The sequence below is a fragment of the Mastomys coucha genome, unplaced genomic scaffold, assembly GCF_008632895.1.
Source record: "Mastomys coucha isolate ucsf_1 unplaced genomic scaffold, UCSF_Mcou_1 pScaffold15, whole genome shotgun sequence".
NCBI classification, from domain to species: Eukaryota; Metazoa; Chordata; class Mammalia; order Rodentia; family Muridae; genus Mastomys; species Mastomys coucha.
Genome location: NW_022196897.1, coordinates 69,804,377 through 69,830,352, shown reverse-complemented (window position 1 = coordinate 69,830,352; position 25,976 = coordinate 69,804,377). Strand labels below are relative to the sequence as shown.

Here is a 25,976-nt window from a genome sequence, read left to right as displayed (position 1 = left end):
AAGAAAATCATCCCGAGTGAGGTTATCAAGACAAATATAGTATGTACTCACTTATAAGTGGATAACTTATAACTGCAAAAATAAAGATTAGTCATGCTACAATTAACAGACCCAGGGAGACTAAGTAACAAAGAGTGACCGATGGGGTATCTCCCTGGGAATGGGAAATAGAATATATATTATGGGTGGATTGGAGGCCTGTGGAGGATGGAGACAGGAAGGATCAGAATGAGGTCAGGAGAGGATAGAGGGAAAGAGTACTAGGAGAAACACATGATTTCTTAAAAGAGACACTTAATGTTTTGATTTGCTTCTATCAGTGGCCAGAACTGAATTTTAGGCCTCACACAAGCTAGGAAAATGCTCTTTTGAGCTTTTGACACTATTGACATAATAGTGTCAGTTTTCTAATCTCCAGTGAAATGGCCTAAGCCTAAAACTACAAATATAATCATATCTGTCATATTACTATATTAATAAACAAAATAAATGCAAGTGAAAACTGTTTTGTAGATTTCAATTCTTAATACTTAATATCATTATTTTATTTATTACATTCAGATGAAATTAAAAACAGCATCTAAGTTTCAATAAAGTGTAACTCTATTTAAAGTACACCCATATGCTGACATTTATCATGAAGGTCTGATACATTTGCAAGTGCAGGACGATTTTGAAGGAGCGGAATGTACTGGTTAATCACTTTGGTGAGCTGTTCAAATTTGCTCTGTTCTTGACTGGTGTTATATAAGGTTCTTATGAAATGAAAGGCCATGCATAAAGAAACCTAAGATTTCCTCAGATTAATTCCCATGTCCTCCTCCATCCTTACCCTTAATGTTAACAGCTAACAGAAGAGCAGAAGAGGAAATTAACTCATACAAACCAGCCATCAGCTGACTTTGAAAAGGTCAATACAATCAGTTCACACAAGAAAATTAAAAGCAATCTCTGCTTGCTTGGTTTAATCCAAATTTACCAGGAAAAAAAATAATCCTCTAATGCAGACATAGATGAGGCTCAAGAATACCTAGTATCAAATAGTTAAGGTTTACTTTCACAATATGATTGATAAAACAATACCAGAGAAGTATTAGAATGATAAAAACAAATCAAATAGTACCAGCAGTTACTATTGTTTTCTTTTCTATTCCTGTTTTTAGAAATGGATTTTCATACTAAATTTTCAAGCAATCATTTCATTGATACTCTTTAAGTAGTAATTTTTGTGGTTCCACAGGCTTAAAATTTTGATTATTAAAGGTTGCATGATAATTATAAGGTGCTAGTTTAATAACTAACATAACAACTGTCTTATTAATATAATTTATTTGAATCCCATACATGGTTGACATGAGTATAAATAATATAATTTTAGCAAAACTTCAAGTAGTTGCTTTCAAGTCCAGTTTCCCTTTGTACTTGGTCATTCTCCCCGTCCTATAGGACTCTGTACTGCATCCTGTAAATTACTTGACAAATGAAATTCCAAGTCCCTGAGAGAATCAGAGACCTAAAAATGCCTGCATGTCAAGTTTGATTATCTTGGTAAGCTGCTAGTTCATGGAGTTGTCCAGACTAGAGTGCTAGAGACACAAGGTCTTCCACCAGGCACTGTGGGTGAAAGCATTTCAGTTACTAATAAGTCTTCAAACAGCATAGTCACTGCAGTGACCCCAACATAGATAACAGAAAAACCAGTGAAACATCAAATTCCTGTCCCACAGTGACAGATTTACAAATGGTCATGGGTATCATTTTCTTTGGGGATTGAGAATGATAAGTGATGAAATCAATTGCCTTACCTCCTCTTGTACACTAAAGTTAGTGGAAGGCTGGAGTCCCAGGGGATTATTTTATGTACTGTACATGGCAGATTATCAAACATCAACTTTTCTTTTTTTCTTTGGATATTTTCTTTATTTACATTTCAAATGTTGTCTCCCTTTCTGGTTTCCCCTCTGCAAACTCCCTCTCCATGTCCCTTGCTCCTGCTTCTATGAGGGTGTTCCTCTACCCACCCACCCACTCCCACCTCCCTGCCCTCAAATTCTCCTACACTGAGGCATCTATCCTTCACAGGACCAAGGGCCTCTACTCCCATTGGTGCCCGACAAGGCCATCCTCTGCTACATATGTGGCTGGAGCCATGGGTCCCTTCATGTATACTCCACAGTTGATAGTTTAGTCTCTGGGTACTCTGGGGGGCGCGTCTGGTTGGTTGATATTGTTGTTCTTCCTATGGGGTTGCAAACCCCTTCAGCTCCTTCAATCTTTCTCAGTCACTTCTTCTTTTTGTTTGTTGAACAGTATCTTTTGTATACTTCAACAATATGGGGAATATGAACTTTTGTTCCATGACATAGGACAGCATCTTTTTCTTTATGATCAATGCTTTTGTTATCTTAATTAAGAAGTCTTTTGCTAACCAAGCATTTCCGTTCAAAATAGAAGTCAGGGGGTAAAACATTTTTTTCAGGCAGAAATCAGAGCTGTCACTTGATGTAAGATGCAATGTAAAACAGTGGGCCTTTCCAGCTTTATGCAGTGGATCTTAAAGTATTAAATGATTGTGGCTTGTTGCTTTTTATGGCAATGTGATTTAAGGATCAAAATCTAGAAATATTTACTCTTTTGATAGCAAGTATTTAATTTCCATTTATTTTTTTATTTTGAATTCATATTTCAAACATACTCAGTTGAAAAGAGCATCAATAAGGTAAGCATTTTGCTATTTTCATAACAGTCAACTTTGTATTTTCAAATAATGGATTATGATATCCATAATAACCCTTTCTTGTGCTCCTTCTGCTTTTTATTGGTCACATGAATTACAAGCAAAGGCAACCTCACGATAAATTAGGACGAGTTTAGTAGGGGTGACTGGAGGTTTTCTGCTTGCCTCATGATGAGTGTGGAGCTCCCGAAAGTGTTCAGAGGGCCACGAGCAAGACACCGAGCCACTGTCGTTAATTATAACTATTTGGAAGGTGACCATGACCTTTCTTGTGTGCTGTTTGAAGATTAGCCTTAATTTTAAATATTCTTTCTCAGTCACTTGTTGCTCTTTTTGTTTGTTGAACAGTATCTTTTGTATACTTAACAAGGACAGAATCTTTTCCTTTATGATCAATGCTTTTGTTATCTTAAATAAGAAGTCTTTTGCTAACCAAGCATTTCCAATTCACAATAGATGGTAATGCTTTTATTTTATTTTTAAATTGCTCATTCTTTTCAAAAATTTTGTTATTCTTTTCCCCTTTCTTGGACAAAGTTTCATGTTTCAAACGGGTTTCAAGCAGCCTCTCCTGGCAAGGACTCTACTGCTGGTTGAGCCGTACCCTAGTCCCTTAGGGTTTCCATTTCTTTTATTTTAGAAACTCTGTCTGTCTGTCTCTGTGTGTGCATGCATGTGCGCATGTGTGTCTGCATGAATGAATGTTTTTGGGCTACAGTGCACTTGTGGAAGTCAGAGGACTACGGGGAGGGGGGTTCTTGTTGTCTGGCTTGTTGGAAAAAGTGCTTCCACTTAGAGAGTAGCTCACTGACCTCATAAAGTTTTTATCATATAAATGTATTATTTGTCTTTATGGCATTAAGTAGGGATTTCGTTAATCTCTTTTCACACATGTATGGTGACCCTGCCATCTATTAATGGTATATTGTCTCATGGTGACTTACTTCTTGTGGCATAGTTTTTCTATTAATTGAAACGAGTCATTTCACATTCTAAGTCACTGTGAAAACTAAAAGAAAGGAATAAACTGTCCATAGCAGTGCCTGACAGAGTGATCTTTCTGTAACTACTACCTAATTGGCTAGTAACTGAGCCAGTTGCATACTTGTATCTATTGATCAGACCATGATTCACTTGCTCAGATAATTTTATCTCATGAACGGTAGGTACATAGAATGCATGGGCTCATTTCTTAGCTCTGTTTTGTTTCTCAATACATTTGTTTTTTTGGTACCAATACTCACATTTTGATTCCTAATTTTTTTTACCATGATCCTTAAATATTTTTTTCAGGATTGTTGTGACCTATTCCTTGCATGCATGTTTCAAGTCAAAGTAATTCTCACAAAATCATTGCTAAGATTTTGATCAGAGGCCTATTGTGTTTATAACTTATTTTTGGTAAAACTCATCTTTATGACATTTATATCTTTAATTAATAAGAACAGAGAATTTTCTAGGTATTATTTTAAAACCTTTTGGAAAAGATACATACACCAGAAGATTAATTTTCAGCATCATTAATAGGCCTCACATTACAGAAAATTAAGAGTTAAGAGATTATAATCAATAGGAATTGTTGGCTTTCTTTTCCTAGGTTTTAATTCATCCATAATTTTCACTAAGCCTTGAGATAAAATTATAAGCTTTTTGCTATAAGAACATGTTTTGCTATATATACCTGTGTGCGTGCATGCATGCATGTGCCTGCATATGTGTGTGTGTGTGTGTTGGGGAGTAGTATATATATATATATATATATATATATATATATATATATATATATATATGTGTGTGTGTGTGTGTGTGTGTGTGTGTGTGTGTGTGTGTGTGTGTAGGAAGTATGTATGATTTTATGGTCACTGAGTTGGTAAGGTAATATTTTCTAGGTCTCCACAATATATGTATAATTAGCAAGCTAGAGCTGAGAAGTAATTAAAATTACCTTTACTTTAAGCTATTTTTTATGGAGAAATATTTAGTAAATTATATTTTAGACTAGCTGATATTAATATATACAAATATAGTATATTTCCCCATATGCTTAGAGTTGAAATACAGCTTTTTCCCCTGACATCTGCATTATGGTAGTGTTTGTAGTCAATTAAATAATTGGCACCATTCATCAAGAATCTTCCATGTGAGTTCCTAGAAGTACTGTGGGACCCGAAGAGGACAGGGACTCCACAGGAAGACTGCTAGTGTCAACTAATCTGGTGCCTTGGGGGCTCCTACTAACAAAAGAGCATACCTAGGTCCCCTGTGTATATGTAGATGTGCAGCTTGGTCCAGCCTAAGAATTGCATAACTACTGTAGTTAGATGCACAGGCTATCAAGTCTATTGATTGGTCTTATGCCATTCACATAGGGGAAAGAACATGAAAAGTTATAATCTCCAAAATACATTGAATTAATGGAGTTCCTACTTAGCCTTGTTATTGAACCACTGGCTACTTATTTCTTGGAGAAGAGAAAATATTGACTATAGTTTTGTACATACTGCTGAGTCAACCCAGCTCCAACAGAGATCTCCAAGCCCATATTCATACTGATGGCTCTGGTTAAACTCAATGTCACAAAATAACACAATTAACCATGGATGCAAAGAAGAGACTTTTAGGAAGACAGAGTGTAGAAAGGGATAGTAGAGAGCTGGGTGAAGGTGGGGGTGCAAGTGCTATGAACATATATAAAATCGTTAAAAGTAAATTTAATCAGTTTTTAAAAGTATTGTGTTAACAAGATGACCTATTCATACCATCCCCTCCCTTGTTGACTTTTCTAATCATCTTTCTTGGGAAATTTGGTGAAAGGATTTAAAAAAAAAAAAAGGGTACCAGAGAATGAAAATAAGTAGAAAGGAGGCAGATGAGAAGTTTCTTGAAAGAAGTACAAGAGATGGCCATTCTGTGACTTAAAGACTTTTTGTATTTATCTGTCTGGGAAAACCCAGAGAACCAAAAATATATAGATTCCTAATGTCAAATGCTTGCTAAGAACTTTGCTCAAAGTCTGAGAAACATTATTGATTCATCGTCTATTGTAACATAAATGAGTGCACATTGTTCCAGATGACTGCTATAGATTCCTTGTCAGTCCTGGTCCTGAGGTGGTTCTGAGACCTCTTTTTGTTATTGTTTGTTTTCCTGCAAAATCATTGCATTTTAGATTGGCCATTCAAAGATTCTGCACCATACACGGCTTTTAGAGGGTTCATATTTTAAAAATGAAACTAGGCCCCATTACTATCCAAAGTATATTTTTTAAAACATTCTTTTATTTATACCTCTTCAGCTTTATGTTTCTTTCTTATGTTTTCCCAAGGGCCTAATTACAAATTCCTCCTAGACCTCCTCTGAGTGCTATTAACGTTTAGATTCCTGAGCGTTCTTTGTTAATAGTTCTCCAAGCTTGCTGGAAAGAAGCTGTTTATTTTCTCTCTGTGTTCTACTTTACCTATGTGAAATAAGGCATGTCTGTGTCATGTTTTCTTTTTTCTAATGAAGAGTATAATACAACTGCTTATTTGGATAATTAAAACGTGTGTGTGTGTGTGTGTGTGACATTTGTGTTCCTGTGTGTTTGATGGTTGTGTGTGTGTGAGAGAGACATTTGTATGCCTGTGTGTTTGTGTGATGGTTGTGTGTATGTGTGTGTGTGTGTGTGTGTATGTGAGGTTTGTGTGTATGTGTTTGTGTGATCTCTGTGTGTAATGTTTGTGTGTCAGTGTCTGCTACGGCATCTGTGTGGAGGCCACAGGATAACTTTGTAGACACAAGTCTTTTCTTCAAACTTTACTTGTTTAAGGTCATTGGGCCTATGTAGAAAGAGCCTTAGCCTATGCACCGCTATGTCAACCCTTAATCAAATTTTCATGATTTATATTTAACATGCATTCTTTATGTTTTCTGATTCTGTCCATGTAAAATCTGTCAGGACGGAGCTAGAGGCGTATTTTTAATAGATACCTACCAGTGAGAAGATAAGGTATGTGTTGCAAAGATGAAGCCTTCCAATAACAGTAAGTGAAATGATGCTTCTTCTCCTCCATTTCTGTTGTGTCAGCATCATTGTGCTCTCACAAAACAAAAGGACTAAAACGCCAAGAAGCCCCACTGTGGTTTGGTATTTGACAAGCAAGAAGAATTTTGGAGATGGAACAATTTTGAAATACCAGGATTCTATACAGTGAGTGTGCTGGTGTTCTCTTGTGGGAATGTACACAGGAGGAGAAAGAAATAATTCTCTACAATAGACTAGTTCTGCTGAGCTCAGGCTTCATGCCGAGGGAACGCTAAGAATAGCAACAAGAAGTCAGGAAAGCTTCCTCGGTCCCACACAGCTCTTCCCACAGAGAGCCCCTTTTGTCTGACCCCTTTCCACAAAGGCCTCCACTCTAGCGGCTACACAGGGCATAGCTTGCTCAGAAGTGTAGTAACTGTATTATCCTATTATCGTTTTCATTTATTTGACCCGCTTGTCAGCACTGCTGTGTGCAGCATGAGAACTATATTATGCACACCAACCCCTCCTCACAGGCCTGGTGAGGGGCCTCATTCTGAGGAAATCATGGCTAATATGGGCCATCTTAGAGATAACAGACCAAGATCTCCCCTTGCTGCTGAACTTCTGCCGTGCACAGAGCCAACTGAAGAAATAATGGAACCTCCTATTTTAAAATTTAATACCTTTTACTGCCTGCTGTCTAAAGCAGGCCCTCTATGAATTTGCTGACATTTTAAGTTCTGTGAAAACTGCCTCTCTATTTCAAATATCCACTCAACTCAGAATTGTATATAAAGTTATACCCTCCACACACTATCAATATGAAAGTTCTTCTTTCTTTCCCCTGGCATTCTAAGCCACTTCTGTAACCAGCTCCCTTAAGAGAAAACCACTAAATCTTGCTGCTTACACAGCAGCTCCAAATCTTACCACAGTGCCTGTCAAAGAAAGAAATATTTTCAGAGTAAGCTCCTGCAAGGTTCACAGGCTTAGTAGATTGTGCTTGCTAGCTAATAGGAAAGAAAGGCAAAGTGCAGAAACCCCAAGAGAGCCTTCTGGCAGAAAGCAGATAACACAAAATAAAATCACTGCTTTATTTTATTAAGGACCTTTGTGAAGGTTCATTTGAAACAATTTAGTTTGTCTAACATAATTAAGTCACTAAGCAGCAGCAGACAGTAGCCAGTCGAAGCCTTGGATTAACAACATTTAATTCATCGGTAACCACTGTAATGCATGTTGAAAAAGCATATATAGAATTATATAAAACACAAAATGAGGAGTAACGATAGTTGATGGATGAATCATAAAAGAGATGATGATGAGGTGATATGTGAATTTTATGACTATCAGCTGATAACCAGAGGATTTTTTTTAAAAAATGTGATTTAAATAAGTTAGAAATTGCAGCTAGAACATGTGAAGTATATTTCTGATGCTCTCACTACAAATGAATTTCCTGAGATGGGCTCAGGCCAGAGTGTTTAGTAGTGTCACCACAGAAGCACTGTATTCAGGCAGATGCATTCTAGTACAAGTGTGTTCCCATCAGCTCTTAAAAATTGATGTGCTTCAGTTGGACTGAGCCAAATTTGATCAATTGGAGTGAGAGAAAAGGAGACAGGGGTCAGGTTTTGACAGGAGATTTTTGATGCAGTACAGATGAAAAGCAATTAGGGTTTGAAATGGGGTTGTTAAAGGTACTTAAAAGCACTATAGATGTATATGTGGCACGCATCTTAATCGTAGCCTTCTGTCTACACTGATAGTTGAAATATTTCTCTAGAATTTGAGTAGGAGAGTACTGCTGGAATAGAGCACAGCCTTACAGAGTATGGAAGCGAAGGGAAGGCAATTAAGTCGCTGTGACTTTAATTAACTGGGTTCAGAGCTTAATCTCGAGGTAGTTCCAGCATCTGGGAATTTGTAATCCTGAGATTTCAGAGGCTACATATGCATACATGGGGCAAATGGAGTTGTATTTCAACAAGACTAACAGTTGATAGATTTCATATCCTTGTTGATGCATGAAGTTTATTTATTTCTTTAAAATCATCAAAGCTCTTTAGAAACAAACTATTTTAAACATTGTGATAGTCTATAGATGCTTTTCAGCCAACATAGATTTAAATTTGATTTGTTAACTCTTATTTTGCCCATGAGACCAAAAATTCTAACAAAACTAAATACCTACTATCCTAACATGCTGAAACTTCAGTATTACATAGAAAACCGATATTGCCAATAATTTTCTCAGTGTAAGCAACAGAATTTTTAAAGAGTCTTGTGATTGGTTTCTGAACATTGGAAAGACTAAAGAATATCTGGGAGAGACTAGTCTTCAGATTTATGTACATTTAGATGTAGGTAACACATAGATATTGGTTTGTAGAAGGATGTGGGATGATATTGGAGCTATCAAAGTGTGAAGCCTGACCTTCCCACTGCATAGTCCATGGTTAAAGAAAAGCATAAATAACATATTTCACCCATGTTTGATATGATATGGGAACATTCAGAAGTGAAGACTTGAAGATCCAGGAAAGAGATAATAATTGTTCTGCTTATCTTTGATGAACAATAGATGCCATTTTAGAAATGTGATCAGACAGAGTACATGTCTAGACGACAAGAGACCGAAAGGGAAACCCAACAAAGGCTTTTTATTCACATTCTTCCTGAGGTCTTTGTGTAGAATCTTCTTTCTTCTTGAATATGAGGAAAAAGATTTTTTTGCAGTAGGGTCCTTTGACAAGGTAGTTTGAGATTGTTTTTTTAATGGTTAGATCATACTCAGAAAGTATCAAGGGAGGGTAGAAAGTATTTCTAACTGCTTCATTTTATTTTTGGATTTAAGAATAACTACATTATTTTCCCTTTTACTTTCTCTCCTGAAAACGTTCCATTATACCCCTCTTTGCTTTTCTCCAAATTAATTGTCTCTTCTTTCACTACTTATTATCACATTCATCTATATATGCACATGTTCATTCTTAAGTATTATTTGTCTAGTCTGCATAATGTTTGGTCTTAGTACTTGCATATACTATTAGACACCAGACAGCCAGTTGATATGTTTTCTCTTAGAGAAGATCATGCCTTCTCCTAGGTTTCCTCAGCTGCTAGTAGTTCTTTTTGTAGGGTTGAAGTTTTGTGGACTTTTCCTTGTCCACTATGTGCATTGTGTCATAATACACACTGGAGAAGAAGAATCCTGGTGTCTATAGGCATGAGACAATGAAAATCAGGCCATATGGAAGTCATCTGAAGTCCTTCTGATGTCCTTCATCTCAAAGTACTCAGCAGCATGACAAGGCACCATGCATTAGAATATCATTTGCTGAGACCTAAGGACTCAAAATTACAGATCTACTCATTTGATTAACACACGCTAATGAGGTATGTTCTGGGTAATGATCAGGTTTTCAGGATGTGACTTTAAAATGATATTTGGAATAACAGTTTGATGCCTTACAAGTGGATTTGGATTGAAACCAAATGGTTGATGAAACTATTATGTCAAAGGGTCATTCCATTTCAGGTCTCTCTCCTTCAAGGTGTTGCAAACCTGAATCTTCTCAATGAAGAATGAGATGCAGCCTTCCTCCACAGATATGTTTTCATAGTATTGTGTTGTTTTTTTTTCCATAGATCTGTCTCCTTACTACTGGCCTCCCATTTCCAGAAGGATGTGTGTTCCTATCATTAAATATAATTTAAAAGCTAATTCTGTCATTCTAGAGAGAAAATGATGGTAAAAAAAATCATGAGAGATGTGGAAGATGACATTGTTAGAGAGGTCTTGAAAGATGTCTTAACCTGAATCGAGTAGGACCAGAATGCAGAAGACAAGAAAGTGAGCCAATCACTATTACACTAAACAAATCTTTGGAGATAACCATTGGTACCACAAAGACATATGTATAGGAGTTGTCTTGGTTTCTCTAACTATTTCTGTGATAAGAATAAAAAGACAACTTGAGGGAGAAAAGGTTTATTCTCACTCACTGTTCAAGGTACAGGCCATCGTGACAGTGGAGTCAAATCTGCAAGCGCTTACAACATCTAAATACATTGGGCAGTGAAGAAAAGCAGTGAATGCTGGTTGTTATCATCTTGCTTTTCTTTTTATACAGACCAATATCCCTACTGAAGGACCATATCTGTCTAGAGTCAAGATGGGCCTTACCACATTATTTAACATAATCAAGACATCACCCCTCAGGTACACCCAGAGATCCAACTCCCAAGTGATTTTAGAGCACATTACAACAGGACCCATCATGGGTTTGCAATCATTCTGATTACAGATTTATATGGATGAAGCCAACATATGGAAATTGATAATATAAACAAATAGTATCATAAGTTTGTGATTGATGTAGGTAGTTCTTGCAACAAAGAGAAACAATAGCTGGGGCTGACAGTAGCACTTGATTTGGAATAAAAAAGCAAAGGCAGAATTTAAAAATATATTGTTTCAAGTATATGTTTAAGAGATCCAGCTATAATAAACAGAGTAAAAAGGGGTTTGTCTTTCAGATTTTTTTCACTTGAGTATAATGTCAATATGGACAGAAAGGGAAAAATAATTTTTTTCTATCTTATTTTGTATATGCATCATTTATTGTGTCTAATTTTAAAAATAAAATAATTCCTTCTTTGATTTCCCCTCTCCTCTATCTTTTAAAACATTTTAATGATAACCTTACTTAATCACTAGTGTTACACCCACTGTGTTGAAATCTCCACTTCTCAGGTTGAGCACATACCTTGCACATAGGGACTCTGCTGGTAAATGATTGCTGTAGTTGTGGATGACTGTAGTTTACTGGGGAAACTGACAAAAGCCACAGCTGGAAGCTGAAGTGGAAACTGCATCTCTACCTCTCTCCGTTGTCATCTGCTATGATGGAAATCAGAGGCCAAAAGAGCTGTTGCGTATGTTTTGGCAATTTACCAGCATTATGTAAGTAAACTCTTGGCCATCATTTCTGTGCTTACTGCCAGCTAATATAAGATTTAGAGAGAGTGTAATTTTCAGCTTTTGTAAAGACCATAAAATGATAAATAGAGTAATCAGATCTTTGCCTGAATTGCTTACTGCAGTGAAACTTGGATCAAACATGTAGTAAAAATATCAGTTAATCTGCCCAAGAAGCTGCATATATTCATTTGTTTTCTTTGATCTAGTTTCATTTTGTCATTTGCAGGGAAGGGAAAAGAGGAATGATGTCCAAATTATGTATGTGTTTACAAGATTTTTATTTCTGTTTTGCTTAGTCGGTGGTTAAGCTGGCTCATTTCATGTACTCTGTGACACAGCAATTTACTCTTTCATTAAAAAATCATTAATGGTGTTGCTCATGAATTTTTCTTATGCAGACTGTACAATGATAGGAATTTAAGCAAATGTTGACCTGCGAGTGTTGCACATAGAGATGAAACTGAACAAAGGCGCATAGCTGCTCATAGTCTCTGTATCTTGAACTCAAGTTTAAGAGCTAGTACTGGCAGTGGCATCCAGCAATTTTTCCGGATCAGAAAAAAGAGCCATGCTTATATCCAACTAGTGAGTAGCTTAATGAATATATTGTTGTACCAAATGGCAGGGCCTGGGCTGAGGCCTGGAGCTCTCTCACCCTGCTGCTGAGGGCCTGCAGGCAGGGTTCACATTAGTTAAAAAGGAAGCAATGGATAAATGAGATATTTAATTGTAGGAAGGAGAAAATAGGCCAGTCAAGTATAGAGAAAGGAGAGGAAGGAAAAGAGAAAAAAAGAGAGAAAGGAAAGGAAGAAAGCAAGAGAAGAAGAAAGAACAAGAGAGAGGAGGAAGAAGGCAAGAGACGAAAGAGGGCAAGAGCAAGAGAAGAGACAAAGAGCAAGAGAGGAGCGAGAGAACAAGAGAGGAAAGTAGACAAAGAGCAAGAGAGTGATGAGGGGGCAAACTGCTCCTTATATTGTATGGGGCGTGGCATGTCTGGCTGTGCTGTGGTCAGATGACTGGGGATAGGGTCCAACTAGAATGCTGGGAGCTTGGGGCATTGACTTCCTGATAGAGCACACATCTCCTGCTGGGTCAGTTGTGAAGGGTTGTGATGAAACCAGAATCAAAGACTCAGGAGTTATTGCAGAGCTTCTTCTGCCCCCTGCAAGCAGAAAACTGCCCACAGAGGCTCCAGAGCTCCATGCCAAATACTTGACTGAGCCTAAGTTACCTGAGCAGGCCACTGCCCTACAATATATCACATTCAAACTAAGCTCCCCGTCCTAGATTCAGACAGTGCAACAGTGGGGATTCTCTTCCATGGATACCACATTTCTGTTTCTGGTTTTAATTTTGAAGCAAAGAAAAATTATCTCACAAAATATTAACTGCAGAACATTACATTGTTGGCCTAAAGGAGACATAAATATCTCTTCAATGATTATTTTATATTTCTAAGCTACTGTTTTCCTTACTGCGAAGGAGAAGAGTCTTGTGCTTAAGAATATGATTTTATTTAATATGAGTGGGAAAAAGTAAAGCAGATAGTTCAGTGGAAAACATTTGTGAGGGAAAAGTCATTCGTTCTCATAAGAAGCAAGATTTTGTACAAAATATAATTAGTTATTGTTTATATGATCATGAAGTTATAAGATTGGAATTTAGGTTTGAAGTAATACAGGAGTATAATTTTAATATAAAATTAGAGACAAAGTAGAAAAGGTAGAAATTTTAACTTACGGGACAGTGGAATAAGTAGTGCACAAAATGTTGAAATTATGTTATACAGGTACTTTAACTGTAATTAATTTTATCATACTAATTACAAATGGAAATTATTAGATGATTAATTATTAAATCATTATACAATAACCTAAGATATTAAAATAAATACAAAAATCTTATTGATCCCCAATCTGTTCCCCAAGCAAACAACCCATTTAACTTTGCATCTTTCCTCCTATTTAAAAGTTTTGACAGAGAGATATCATGGAAAACCGTGAGATTTAGAACTTTTAGGAAGATTAATCTGTCAATAGTGAGCAGGGTCAGAAATAAGGAGAAGTGTTTGAAACCTAGAGACCAATTACAACTCTGCCGAAGGAATCTGATTTAGAGGACGTAAGAGCAGGGATGAAAATGGGAAGAAATGGGAAGTTGTAAGAAGCACTGAGATGGAAAATTTGCTGATTGGAAATGAGGCCTTAGAGGAAGTCATCCTTACAAATGGATGTGACCAATTAACAGTAACCATTCTGGAGACAGGAAATACAGTTAGGAAGGTTTGAATAGGTATTGAGATAAAAATATGTATTTTTGTAATGTATATGATTTGAAAATATATACCTATATAAAAACAAATATAATATGTAATATGTCTCTAATTGTAAAATTTTTCTAAACCTTAAGTTCTCTCTCTCTCTCATGGTTATTTTGAGGCAGGATTTCTCTGAGTAGCACTGGCTGTCCTGGAACTCATCACTCTGCAGACCAGGCTGGCCTTGAACTCACAGACCCACATGCCTTTGCCTCAGAGGGCTGAGATTAAAGGCATGTACCACCATCACTTGGTGATTTTAAGCACTTTTTAGTTTTACAATAGAAGGTAGTTCACATATGGGATTTGATTAAGTTGATGTATTAAGAAGGTAGCATAGATTTTGGCAGAAGAAAAGGATTCAGTGAGGAATGAGTGGTAAGTGAAGTGGAGAGGGTATGATACTTCTTACAGTTTCAGAAAAGGGAAAACTTTAGAGAAGAAATAAGGGTAAGGAGTAAGTTAGAAGTTAATATGCCTACTGAGGACAGAGGCACAGGAAAGGAGGCGAAATGAAAACAAAGGAAAGGCCAATATCTTACAAACCTAAGAGATCATGGACACTGCCAGAACATTCTTTTTTTTTTAATGGAAAAAGAGAATATTGAATGGCGATGAAGCTACAAGACACTTGTTTCTGGGGCAGAAATGATGGGTCAGAGATTGAGAGCACTGGCTGCTCTTTCAGAGGAGCTGAGTTTTATTTCCAGCATCCACATGACAGTGCACAACTGTAACTCCTGGTCCAGGGAGTTGGATACCCTCTCCTGGCTTCTCCCAGTCCCAAGCATACAGGTGACAAACACACAATCAAAACATCTGTGCAGAGAAAATAAAAATATTTTGTTTCTCCTCTCTCACAACACAGGAGAAAAATGATATTTTGTCCATTTTTTGAAAGTTAAATACTTGGAGCAACGTAGAACTGTAGCCAGCAGGAGTGAGCGTGGTAAGAACACACAGGAACAGATGCAAATGAGTAGTGAGTAGTGATCAAGTGAGTGAGGGTACCCTGTTGCTTCAGCGATTCTCAAAGGAGTTGCTGCTGGCTTGAGCTCAGGTAGTGGTTTGGTGATAAAGATGAGCATTACTGGTCTGTTTCAATCTACATGTTGAAGGCACACTTGGCTTCATTTGATAACAAATTTGATGTAAGTCATGAAAATATGAAATAACTTTTTATAAGGTGTTTCATTACTGGCACAAGTAATAGCAGAGCCACTTGCTGGAATGAGTGGGAGCCAGGGAGATGGAGGATACTTTCTACAAAAGGATAAATTAAAAGTTCTCTTACATACTTAGTTGATTAAATATCTAAGTGGACATGTTACCCAGGAAAGTGGATAAATGAATCTTCATCCATGGGAAATTTGAAAATTTGATATTCTTCTTTATATTCTTGGTATGGAGACTGAGCAAGATCACCCCTGGAGCTCAAGTACAGAGAATAACGTCTCAAGTTCAGTTCAAAAAAACCCGACTGCAAGAGGCATCAGTTGTGAAGGGGAAGTTTAGAAAGTGACCTGTGGGATCTTGGAGATTGATGTATGTGAAGAGAGAAAAGTTGGTTCAGGAGGGTGTGGTTAACTGTGACACAGCCTGGTGGGACATACAGCGACTGACATAGAATGAGCTGAGGGAGACTCGTGCTTCTGTTATGATCTGAAATAAACAAAGTCAGGATTAGTCTCACAGACCTTGGGGGAGTTGTGGTTAATAAACCCTAACTAAATATTTTTTTCTTGGAATTAGTCTTTAAGCAGTTATCGGAGTAAGGCCATAGTGTTTAAATGTGGGGGAATGCTGGTCTTATTTGGAGTGTAACCTACTGTTACATTGTGGGTAGTCCCAATGATGGAGGGAGGCATTATAAAAGGCAGTTTTTGAAGGTCTAGCTTTAAATTTCGGTCTCTGTGGGACTTCTAGATGATCATTAAAGATAGCATGAATTGGTAAAGCTGTAGAGTGAAGAGCACCCTGTGTTCCTGAGCCTGCCAACAGCTTGCCTGAGGGGTATGAAGGCCAGTGTAGTGGGACGTGGGATTAGTCTGAGAAAGAACATAGAAGACTAACTTTCCATATTGTTCTCAGTAGAATTTCATGATGCAAAGTATAATGTTTTAGCTTTGTGCTCAAGGACCTAGAACAGGGCACTTGAAATCCTTACAAGGGTAAAGCTGAATTCACCTTAAAATAAGTCTGGAAAAATGGGAAAAGAAAAAACCTCATAAGATTCAGTAATTGTTTTTTTTTTTTTTCTTTTTGTGTCTTTTCAGGCTTAGGTCATAATTGAAAGGATGGATTTTTTTTGGAGGATTAATAAATTTATGCATGTTTATTCAGTATTTTCCATATTCCTTTGTCTGTGGTCATATAAATCCTCCATGTTAAATGACAAAACCTTCAAGAAGTCAGAGAGAAGACAAAATAGTTACAAATGACTGTCATGTAAAGAAAGTTAAAAAGATATTTAGTTCGGCCTTGACACGGATGCCCACTGTTGCCAGGAAATACTGTTCTTTGTTTTATTCATAGCCTTCCTTCACAGAAGGAAGGAGGAAATTCTTAAAAAATTGAAAATATACATTATTCACTTTTCTCATCACATCTTATATTTATCTTCTATTTTCCTTCATGAAAAAAAATTACCTGCTCTTATTATCTCTGTAAATGGTGGAAGTCAACAAGGCTAAAAAAATTATCTGCACAGGTTTTATTTCTCGACTCATAATTTGTCTTTGTATTACTCTTACTATTTATCTTGTCAAATATAATCACCTTCAAATGGAAAGAATTCTGCTTTAAAAACTATCTCTTGCTGTATAATTGCATTGTGATAATTATTGTTTTTATTTTGCTGCAAAGAACATCATCATCATCAACAATAACAACAGAAAACAAAGTGAGGATAATGAATATTTTTGTCTGAGAATGAGTAACTATATGTTGTTATTCAAAGATGATCTTTTTTAGTTACACACTGTCAGTTTTCTTTTCTTTTCTTTTCTTTTCTTTTAATGCTAGGATCACTATTGTTATAATATGTGCATGGCCTCTAGCCTGGGATCTTACTGATTACACGACATAGCTACCTTTGCATACTCCTGTGCTCGGTCCATTACATTTGCAGAGAGATTCCTCCCTCGAGTCTACTGTAGACATGTTTTTCCTTCCACATGTTCTACCTCACAGGTGTCTTTCCTTACCTAGGTTCCTGATGGAAGTAACCAGATTATCCCTTCAAGCTACGCTTCATAAACTTCTTCTGGCAATTAATCCCCTTGCTTTTGCTGCCAAGTGAATGCTTTATGTTTCAGATACTCCAGGACTGTCTTACTTTACATATTTTCTCATCTTGAACTGTGGCTGTATGACAAGGGTTAATTGGGAAATAAATGTGCGTTATTTGGTCCTGTTCTTTTTCTGTATTAAGGCGGTCGTTCCTTCCTCATGTTCATCACTGCCTGCCTGCGCTTATGGAATATTTTTGTAAAAATTAACAAGTATTTCAGGGCTTACTATGTCCTGAACATTGCTAATTAGCACTCTACAATTAGTCCATTTAATTAGTCTTCTGGTTGCTGTGTTGGTGAGTACATCTACTCAAACAAAACAAAACCAAAAAACTTAAATTTTTTTTAAATAAAAAAGAAATAATACTGCTGTATATTTTGACCCCTTATAGATTTGTGTCCCTAGCTTCTAGCTTACATGTCATGATCCGGGTTAACCTCTGAGACTACTTTTTAAATATGAAAATTAGCTACTTTCTTATGGTCATGACCTTTAAGCTGTTTTTGGTTTGGTTATTATTGGCATTCTCTCCAAGACGATTAGCTGAAACAAATTCTGAATATGATATCTGAAATGTCATCCATATCAAGGGGCAGCAAAGTTATAATATTCTTAAAATCATCAATTTAGGTAGAACATTATCACCATCTCTACCTTTTTCTCGTGTATCAGGACCGAATTTCGTGGGTTGAGTAGTGTAGTTTTCAAAGAAATAATGTTTGATTAAACTTCAAAATTAGTTCTTCTGTATGGGCAGTGATGACCTTGATATTGTGTTTGGATTTTATTAGGAAGAGATGAAACTCACGATTAGCAAGGAATCGAATCATCCTCAGGCAAAAGATTTTAGAAGACAAAAAATTTAATTTATACCTTTTCTTAGTTTAAGAAGTTTTCTTTTCATTAAAATCTCTTCATTATTTTGAAAAGAAAATAGTGGCTCTCAGAGGGCCAGGGTGATTGTATGCATCCTGCCTTTCCGAAGAGTGCACTTCTATTCATCTAAATCCTAAGACTGATGCACGCTATTTAATCATACAGTGTCTTCTGTGTAATGTAATAGAAAAACCACATAGAATCTCCGACTTCTTGATTGAAGGCATTTACCAGTAATGATGAATGTCTTGGTACTGAGTTTGGTACATGCCATCGATCCAAGCACTGAGGAGGCAGAGGGCTGTTCGGGCCAGCCTAGTCTACAGCGCCAGTTCTCAGACACACAGAGCTGCGCATAGAAACTCTGCCTTGGAAAACCAAACTAAACAAAGAACCAACTGAACAAATAAAGACTTTGAAGTTGAGGGAAAGTAAAAGCCTTGACAAGCCTGACAGAACCAAAATTTTCATCTTTGGAGTAAAAATGTGTATGAACATTTAAGGGAAAAACGTGTCAAGAAATGTCAGAAGTGGACGGTCCACTGTGAGAGCCTTGCCAGGCCTGAGGAAGCCCAGGCAGGCCATCGTGCGGGTTCTCAGTCAGTTCCCGTACTTGGTGTTTGAGGCTGAGGGTGTTCTTATTAATTTTAAGCTATTAGCTGTGCCAATTTTCAGTTGGACTTAAGTGAAAATATCTCCCGAGGGTAGGAATTTTATTGAGCTGCTTTTGAACACTAAAGTTTAAAAGGAAAAATAGTTGTATCCTTAGTTCCTTTATGTTCAAACTTTTTTCTTTTCCTTGAGTTAGAAAAAACACATATAAGTTAGAATCCTACACTGACGGGCTGCCTTTTCCTTCTCTTGCAGAGCTTTGATGTCAGGAGAGGCAGGTTCCTTTTGTTTTGAGAAAAACATTTGTTAAATCCTTCCTCCTTTCATCATTTAGTTCATCTCCCAGAAGTACTCTTTCTCTTTGTATTAATGTAGCGATGGTTCCTCAAATACAAGTTTTATTTTCTCTCTTCCTACACTCAAAACAGTACTCGGCCTAATTTGATTTCACTGCTTGGAGATTAGAAAATAGACTTCTCCCATATTAAAATTTCCATAGTCTTCAACAGATCTCTGTACATAATGGACTCTCAGGGGTAGTCTCAACTAACCTGGACCCCCAAGATTGCTCAGACACTGAGACACCAACCAGGCAGCATGCACCAGCGGATATGAGGCCCCCAACCCATATCCAGCAGAGGACTGCCTGGTCTTGGTTCTGTGAGAGAAGATGCACCTAACCTTCAAGAAGCTTCAGGCCTCAGGGAGTGGGGAGGTCTGGTGGGGTGCGTGTGGGTGGGTGGGAACACCTCTTGGAGACAGGGAGCAGGGAGGAGGTGTGGAATGTAGAAGAGTCAGAGGGCAGACTGGGAGGGGGATAAAGACTGGACTGTAAAAAAAGATTAAAGAGAAAAAATTCTTAATGCCACATTTAGAAAATGAAGACCTCGCCGAGCGGTGGTGGTGGACGCCTTTAATCCCAGCACTTGGGAGGCAGAAGCAGGCAGATTTCTGAGTTCGAGGCCAGCCTGGTCTACAGAATGTCTTCCAGGACAGCCAGGGCTACACAGAGAAACCCTGTCTCGAAAAAACCAAGGAAAAAACAAAAAAGGAAAATGAAGACCCCTCAATCTTAGGAAATCAAAGTTTATTTTTAATTTTAGCATTTTATAGCAGTTTCTTGCCAATTTGCTAACATGTTAATGATATGTATTTTCTTATTATTTACTAATCTGCTGATTAGATAGTTGAAATAAAAATAAAAATGATCAACATTTCTTTTCAAAATCACTTTGCATTTTAGTTGAAGACAATTTTTGTAGATATATCTAATATCATATTTATCATTTCAGAGCCTTGGGCAATGGAACCCTTCTTATCTTTTTGCGATCAAGATTTATTTATTAAATGTTGTTGGATGTCTATAAGTACCAACAAGACAGCTGTGACTACCAAGGCTCCAGTTTCAGTGATGACAGTTTGTACACGACAGTGTTTACTCTGTGCTTCTTCATCTGTCCAGATCTTAACCATTCATGTAGTAATATTTGAAATTGCTTTAGACATGCTGGCAAAACCCTCCTGAGCAATATTAGTTCCCTTATAAAGGAATAAAATAAAGGAATAAAAGAAGTCCATGTTGTATAGAGCCTCTTCTCCCGCATGTATGTGATTATTGACAGAGTCTCACTATGCTACCCAAATAAGCCCAGAGCTCTGTCTTCCTTACTCAGTTCTTTAGGTACTGGATTAACAGATTTGTGCCACCACACCTGGCCAAAAACACAAAACAAAACAAAACAAAACAAAACAAAACAAACAAAAAAAAAGGAAAAAAAGCAAACCAAAAAAACCCTTGAAATTCTTGAGGCCTAGCCTGTGAAGCGTAAGAGTGTGGAGGGTGTGGCGTGGTCATCATTTATCATTTAGAAATTCGCATAGAGCGCATCCTTTGATTGTTTGTCATTGCATTGTCTACTTACTTAACTTTCATGCAGTTCATATAATAGGACAATTCCAGCCATGAGACTGTAAAATGAAAGTCCTGTTATGACACAGAAAATCACTTGTTTAGATTTCAATGAATCACTCAAGTGTGTTGGACCCACACCTGGCCATTACCCAGGGAGAAATGGAGTTAGCAGTGACATTAAATGTACCGTATGATTCCTTGATGATAAACTTCGTGTTCTGGCCAAACTCCAGCCACAACCACGTGAATTTCATTGTCTTTGCTGCCATTTGTTATGCTCGGTAAGTTAGAAACTTTATTATCTATTGATTTCCTGCTGTGAATGCCTGAAAACCTTTGTGCTCTCAACACTGCAATTGATCAGATATCAATTATTTTTTACTCTCCAAGCACAGAACATATTAAACTGATTCTGGATTTATCTGCTACATGCTAAAGGGCCTGACCCCAATTTTTCTGCTAAAGGCCTTTTAGCTTCAGTTTTAAGAGCAATTTTGTTTTTGACAATGTTGTGTTCTTGCCTGGGAATCTTTCCTTGTCATTTATTTAGCAGGAGAACAGGACTGAAACAGTGCTGGGGACCCTTTCTAGGGATTTTTGTGGAGGTTGTCCTTGGTTTAATGAGCATCAGTAAATATGTATTAGTTGGGAAATGAACTATTATAACAACAGTCATAAATTACATTTAGAAGTAGTAGGTGATTTAAAAAAATAAACAGATGCATTTTTTTTTGCAAATCCACTGCATTTAATTTTTCTCTGCTCTATCCTACAAGCATTGCTTAAGAATGTTACCTAGAATTTCAAAATATTGATTCATTTCCTATTTTGATATTTTCTCAAAGATACACATTTGAAAACAGAATGTATTATTTTCTAATCAGAAAATTTAATGTGTAAATGTTTGTAACTTAAGCATTATGAAGAAGACATGAAATTAATTAAATACCATTTTAATTATCTCCTTAAACAGGAATCTGGTGAACCCAAGTTTCAGTATATTGTTAAGCACTATCTTCTTGTAAGTGAGGCGCTTTTAGTCTAGACGAGCAACTGTTTAGAAGCAACAAACCTCTTTGTCAAATAACTTTGGGATTTTATCAATGCCCGGTGAAGAATAGGGTACTGACAGCTTTCCAGCCAACTCTAAACTGAAGTCAGACAAAACTGATCTGGAGACTATACTTAAATGATTTAAATGTGGTTCTGTCTGAAAAAAAATTTCTGGTACATAACATGTAATAAAGTGGAAAAATTTCCCAATGGTTTCATTAGATTGATTACATTGGCTTTCAGCCTCTCACTGGATACCTTCCTTCTCAGATTAGCTTGCTAGTAGAATAAAAATGACATACCAAGAAATGAGTTTTGCTATCTGGAAAAGATAAACCAGAAACTGCCAGATGTTATTTTGATGCTAATAAATGTTTCTCCTTTTAGCTCCTCCTTGAGGACTGTAGTTGTTTTAATGCAGTGCACTGCAAGTTTCAACACACTCTTGCATCACCTGGAAATCTTGCAAAAGCTTATATGTAGAGTCACAGCCCTAAGAGAGTGCCCAGGTTTCTGCAACTTTCAAGACTCAGTGCTAATACTGTTGATGCCTGGGATCGTATGTCAGTGGAGAACAGCTAGGTCGCACGTCACAGATTTTACACAGTAAACCTTCTGCTGTCTTCCATCATTTGCTCACAGAATGCTAAAAAAGCCACCTAGACTGTAACTTGTTTTTCCCCATGGTTGAAAGCATGTTGTCTCAGCTAGGGTTTCTATTGCTGTGGTAACAGGCCAATCCCTTGGATTTTAACATTTTCATGGTTAAAATTTCTTCTCATGAGATGACCCTAGCTTCTGTCTAGTAGATATAAAGAGCCAGCACACTCATTCACTGCTCTGATCCTAGCATACACAGTACCTGTAAATTAACAGTGAATGCTCACTGAAGGAGTGTGAATGAATTCCAGGTCAATCAGAAGAGAATTCCATGGCTGAAGAAAAAAGGAATTGAGCGATTGCAATCCTTCACATGAGTATTTAATGAATATAGCTGCATAAAGATTGATTTATAGGGCCAGGAAAAATATTAGTAGATGAAGATGTTTGCCTCCAAATTGGACGACCTGAGCTCTACCACAGGAATGCATGCACATAGTGATTGGAGAAAACCAACAACAACAAAAAAACTTCTGGAAGTTGTCCTTTAACTTCCATAAAAGCATTTATGTGCTTGCACACACACACACACACACACACACACACACACACAGACACACACACACAGACACACATGCACACACCAATAAACAAACCAACAATCAAACAACAAATACATATTAAAAATTAGGATTATGCATAGGTGTCTAGGTGGATACAAGTTTATTGTTCATTTGTGCTAATAACCAAACAATGAGTTGTATAGGTCAGGGTAAATCTTTTGTGAAGTGCCTGCACTTCACACATCACCAAGAATTGGGAGATCTTGGTGTTTCCAATCCCCAGTGCTACACAATGCCATTATTATGTGCTTAATCTCCTTGCTATGCAGCATATCAAATAAATATTCTTAGAAATTCATCAAAATGCTACTGAATAAATGACTTATGTGGATAATTTCAACTGATACAAGAGATTTGAACTTTTAAATAAAGAGTAATACAAAAGTAAAAAGTCAATATAGATAAACAATCAAGAATATAAAAGGAATTCAAATTTAATAAAATGCCTTGTGAAAGTAGAGAACCAGAACTGGACTAAAGAAGCTATTTGAAACTGCATCAAGAGTAAAACACAATTTGAGACAATTTTTCAGTAGAGATATACCAGGAAAAGCCACCATGCAAACGTATTGGCGGTCATATTTTCACAGACTAAAGCAGGCGAGAACTGTGCAGCATGCAGAACTGGGCCAGCAGATGAACCTTTTTCATATATCATTATTCTCCCAAGACAACCTTTTTTTTTAATAATAAAAATGAGCTCTGGATCTCAAAGAATACACTTAAGATGAACAAAATTTATTCAAAAATTACCAAGCATTTAATTTGTCATTCCAGCAAGCGTGTGTATTTTTAGAGCAAACACGTTTAGGATTTTTAAAATCTAAAGAAAATTATCTGTAGCACAAGTTTGTAGGTTTTTTTTTTAACCTATTTTAGTGTAAGAAGAGATGTTTCAGAGGACATTAAAAAAATTACAGCAGGAAGTTTTGAGGGTTTTCTTTATGTTTAAATGGTTGATATTTAAGGGAAAACTATGTAACATTAGACTTTAGGAAAACAGGACAGACTTACAAATTCTATATAAGTAAGTATCTTGGTTCTCAATGTCAAACATGAACTCCTTAACATACTGTAAAGTCTGAACTTCAGAATCTAAAGGTCTTAGAGAATTTTAATATTTTATATCCAAAGATTTTTTAGTAAGTATGTGCATGTATACATTAATTATTGTGTAAACAAAACTTAATTTAAACATAAAAATTTATTTCATATACTTTTAATTCATGCATTTTGAATTAATTAGCTACAATATTTACTATTATGTGGGGACTAGAGTATATAGCTCAGTGGAGGAGTAGTGATTATTATGTACAAGGCTTTGACTGTGCTCAATGGCAACACCAGAATCAATTATAAAAAAGAATAAATAACTGCTTGCCATGAAGTAGCAATAAAAAGACTAATAATGGTTCTTTTGATTTTAATTTAACAACTTTATTTAGGAATCAGTGATAGACAAAACGTTGTTCACATATGAAGCATACAATTCAGAAAGCTTTCTAGTGTTCCTTTGTTATCCACCACATGCACTCTTCTGTCTCATGCATTTGCCAAAATAGCATTTTATATAAATGGAATTATACAGTCTCTGTGCCTTTTGTCTGGCATCTTTCACTCAGCAAAATTACTGCTGATTCTTTGATGTTATGAGACATTAGTGGTTTATTCTCTTTCAATTGGATTAGAATTCCATTTAATAAACAGAAAGGTTTCCTTTTTGAAGTGAAAGTTTCCCAAGCATTGAAGTCTTTTTAGGATGTCTCAAACCAATAAAAATTAAGGCATATATGTTCATATGTTGGATATAGAAGTTGGTGATATATAAAATGTTCTCTTTTTGGTGTTCTATTAGCTAACATTTAAGATATTTATGTCATTTTGTTTTTTATACGTATGAATGTATGTCTGAATGTGTGTATGTGCAGAAAAAGGTTATCAGAATCCTTGAAACTAGAGTTTTCAACCGCCATGTGCATTTTGGGACTATAACCCAGCACTCTGCAACAGCAAATGTTAACAGCCTGAGCCATTCTCCAGCCCCTTCTGAACTAACTTTGACCATTATTTTGAACATAGTTAAGTGTGGATACAACTTATTACAGAACTGTTTGTGTAGTGTTCAATTTTAATAGCATTAAATTATCATATCCATTTGATGTTCATGTTTCAGCTCCTGCTTCTAAAGCAATTAGCAGGAGTTGGATTGAAAATATTAGTGCTGATGATGTGCCGACTGGGTTTTCTTCTTGAAAAACACACAAAAGGTAAAATTTTACATTACGTGTAGAGATATGTATAAAAACACAGAGAAAATTTGAATTACTTTCATTTACTGTATTTGACTCAAGTTTTTAACATATTTAATTGTTTGTAACCTTGTTTATCTCAGGGCTAGAGATAAGTTTTTTAGTATGAGCCATATTATAGAAAAAATATAAACATTGTTTCAAATTGTGCTTTACTCCTGATGCAGTTTTAAATAGCTTCTTTACTCCAGTTTTGGTTCTTTACTTTCCCAAGAGATTTTATTAATATTGAATACCTCTGTCTAACTCTGATCAACTGTAGGCAAATGTGCATGTCTACCCTTAATGCAAAGACATCTATGCTTGTTGTTCATTATCCATTGCCACTTAGGGTTAAATATTAAACCAGTTAGTATATCTAGAACAGGAAGATAAGATAATCACACACACACACACACACACACACACACACACACACACACACACACACACACACACATACACAATCTTCCTCTTTTATATTCAGCAAAATATCCAATATCGTTAGCAATCATTAACATGGGGCTGATTACTTGATGCTTAATTTTGACTGGATTAGGTGATAGCTAGGAGATTTCTAATGCATATTTCTGATTGGTTCTGAAGGTATTTTCAGAACATGCAAGTTCAAGGGAAAGACCTATCCTTAATGTAAATATTATCATACAATA

The 25,976-nt window shown here is 36.5% G+C and overlaps 1 pseudogene across 1 annotated transcript in view; it reads left to right on the top strand.

The window, feature by feature from the left end:
- LOC116091671 overlaps positions 1–22,404 on the top strand; it is a 52,102-nt pseudogene extending 29,698 nt beyond the window's left edge. The window contains exons 2-3 of the transcript XR_004119078.1: positions 20,864–21,022; positions 22,182–22,404. The product of XR_004119078.1 is annotated as an L-lactate dehydrogenase A chain pseudogene (transcript). The remainder of the gene's footprint in view (positions 1–20,863; positions 21,023–22,181) is intronic.
- Positions 22,405–25,976: the final 3,572 nt, after the last annotated feature.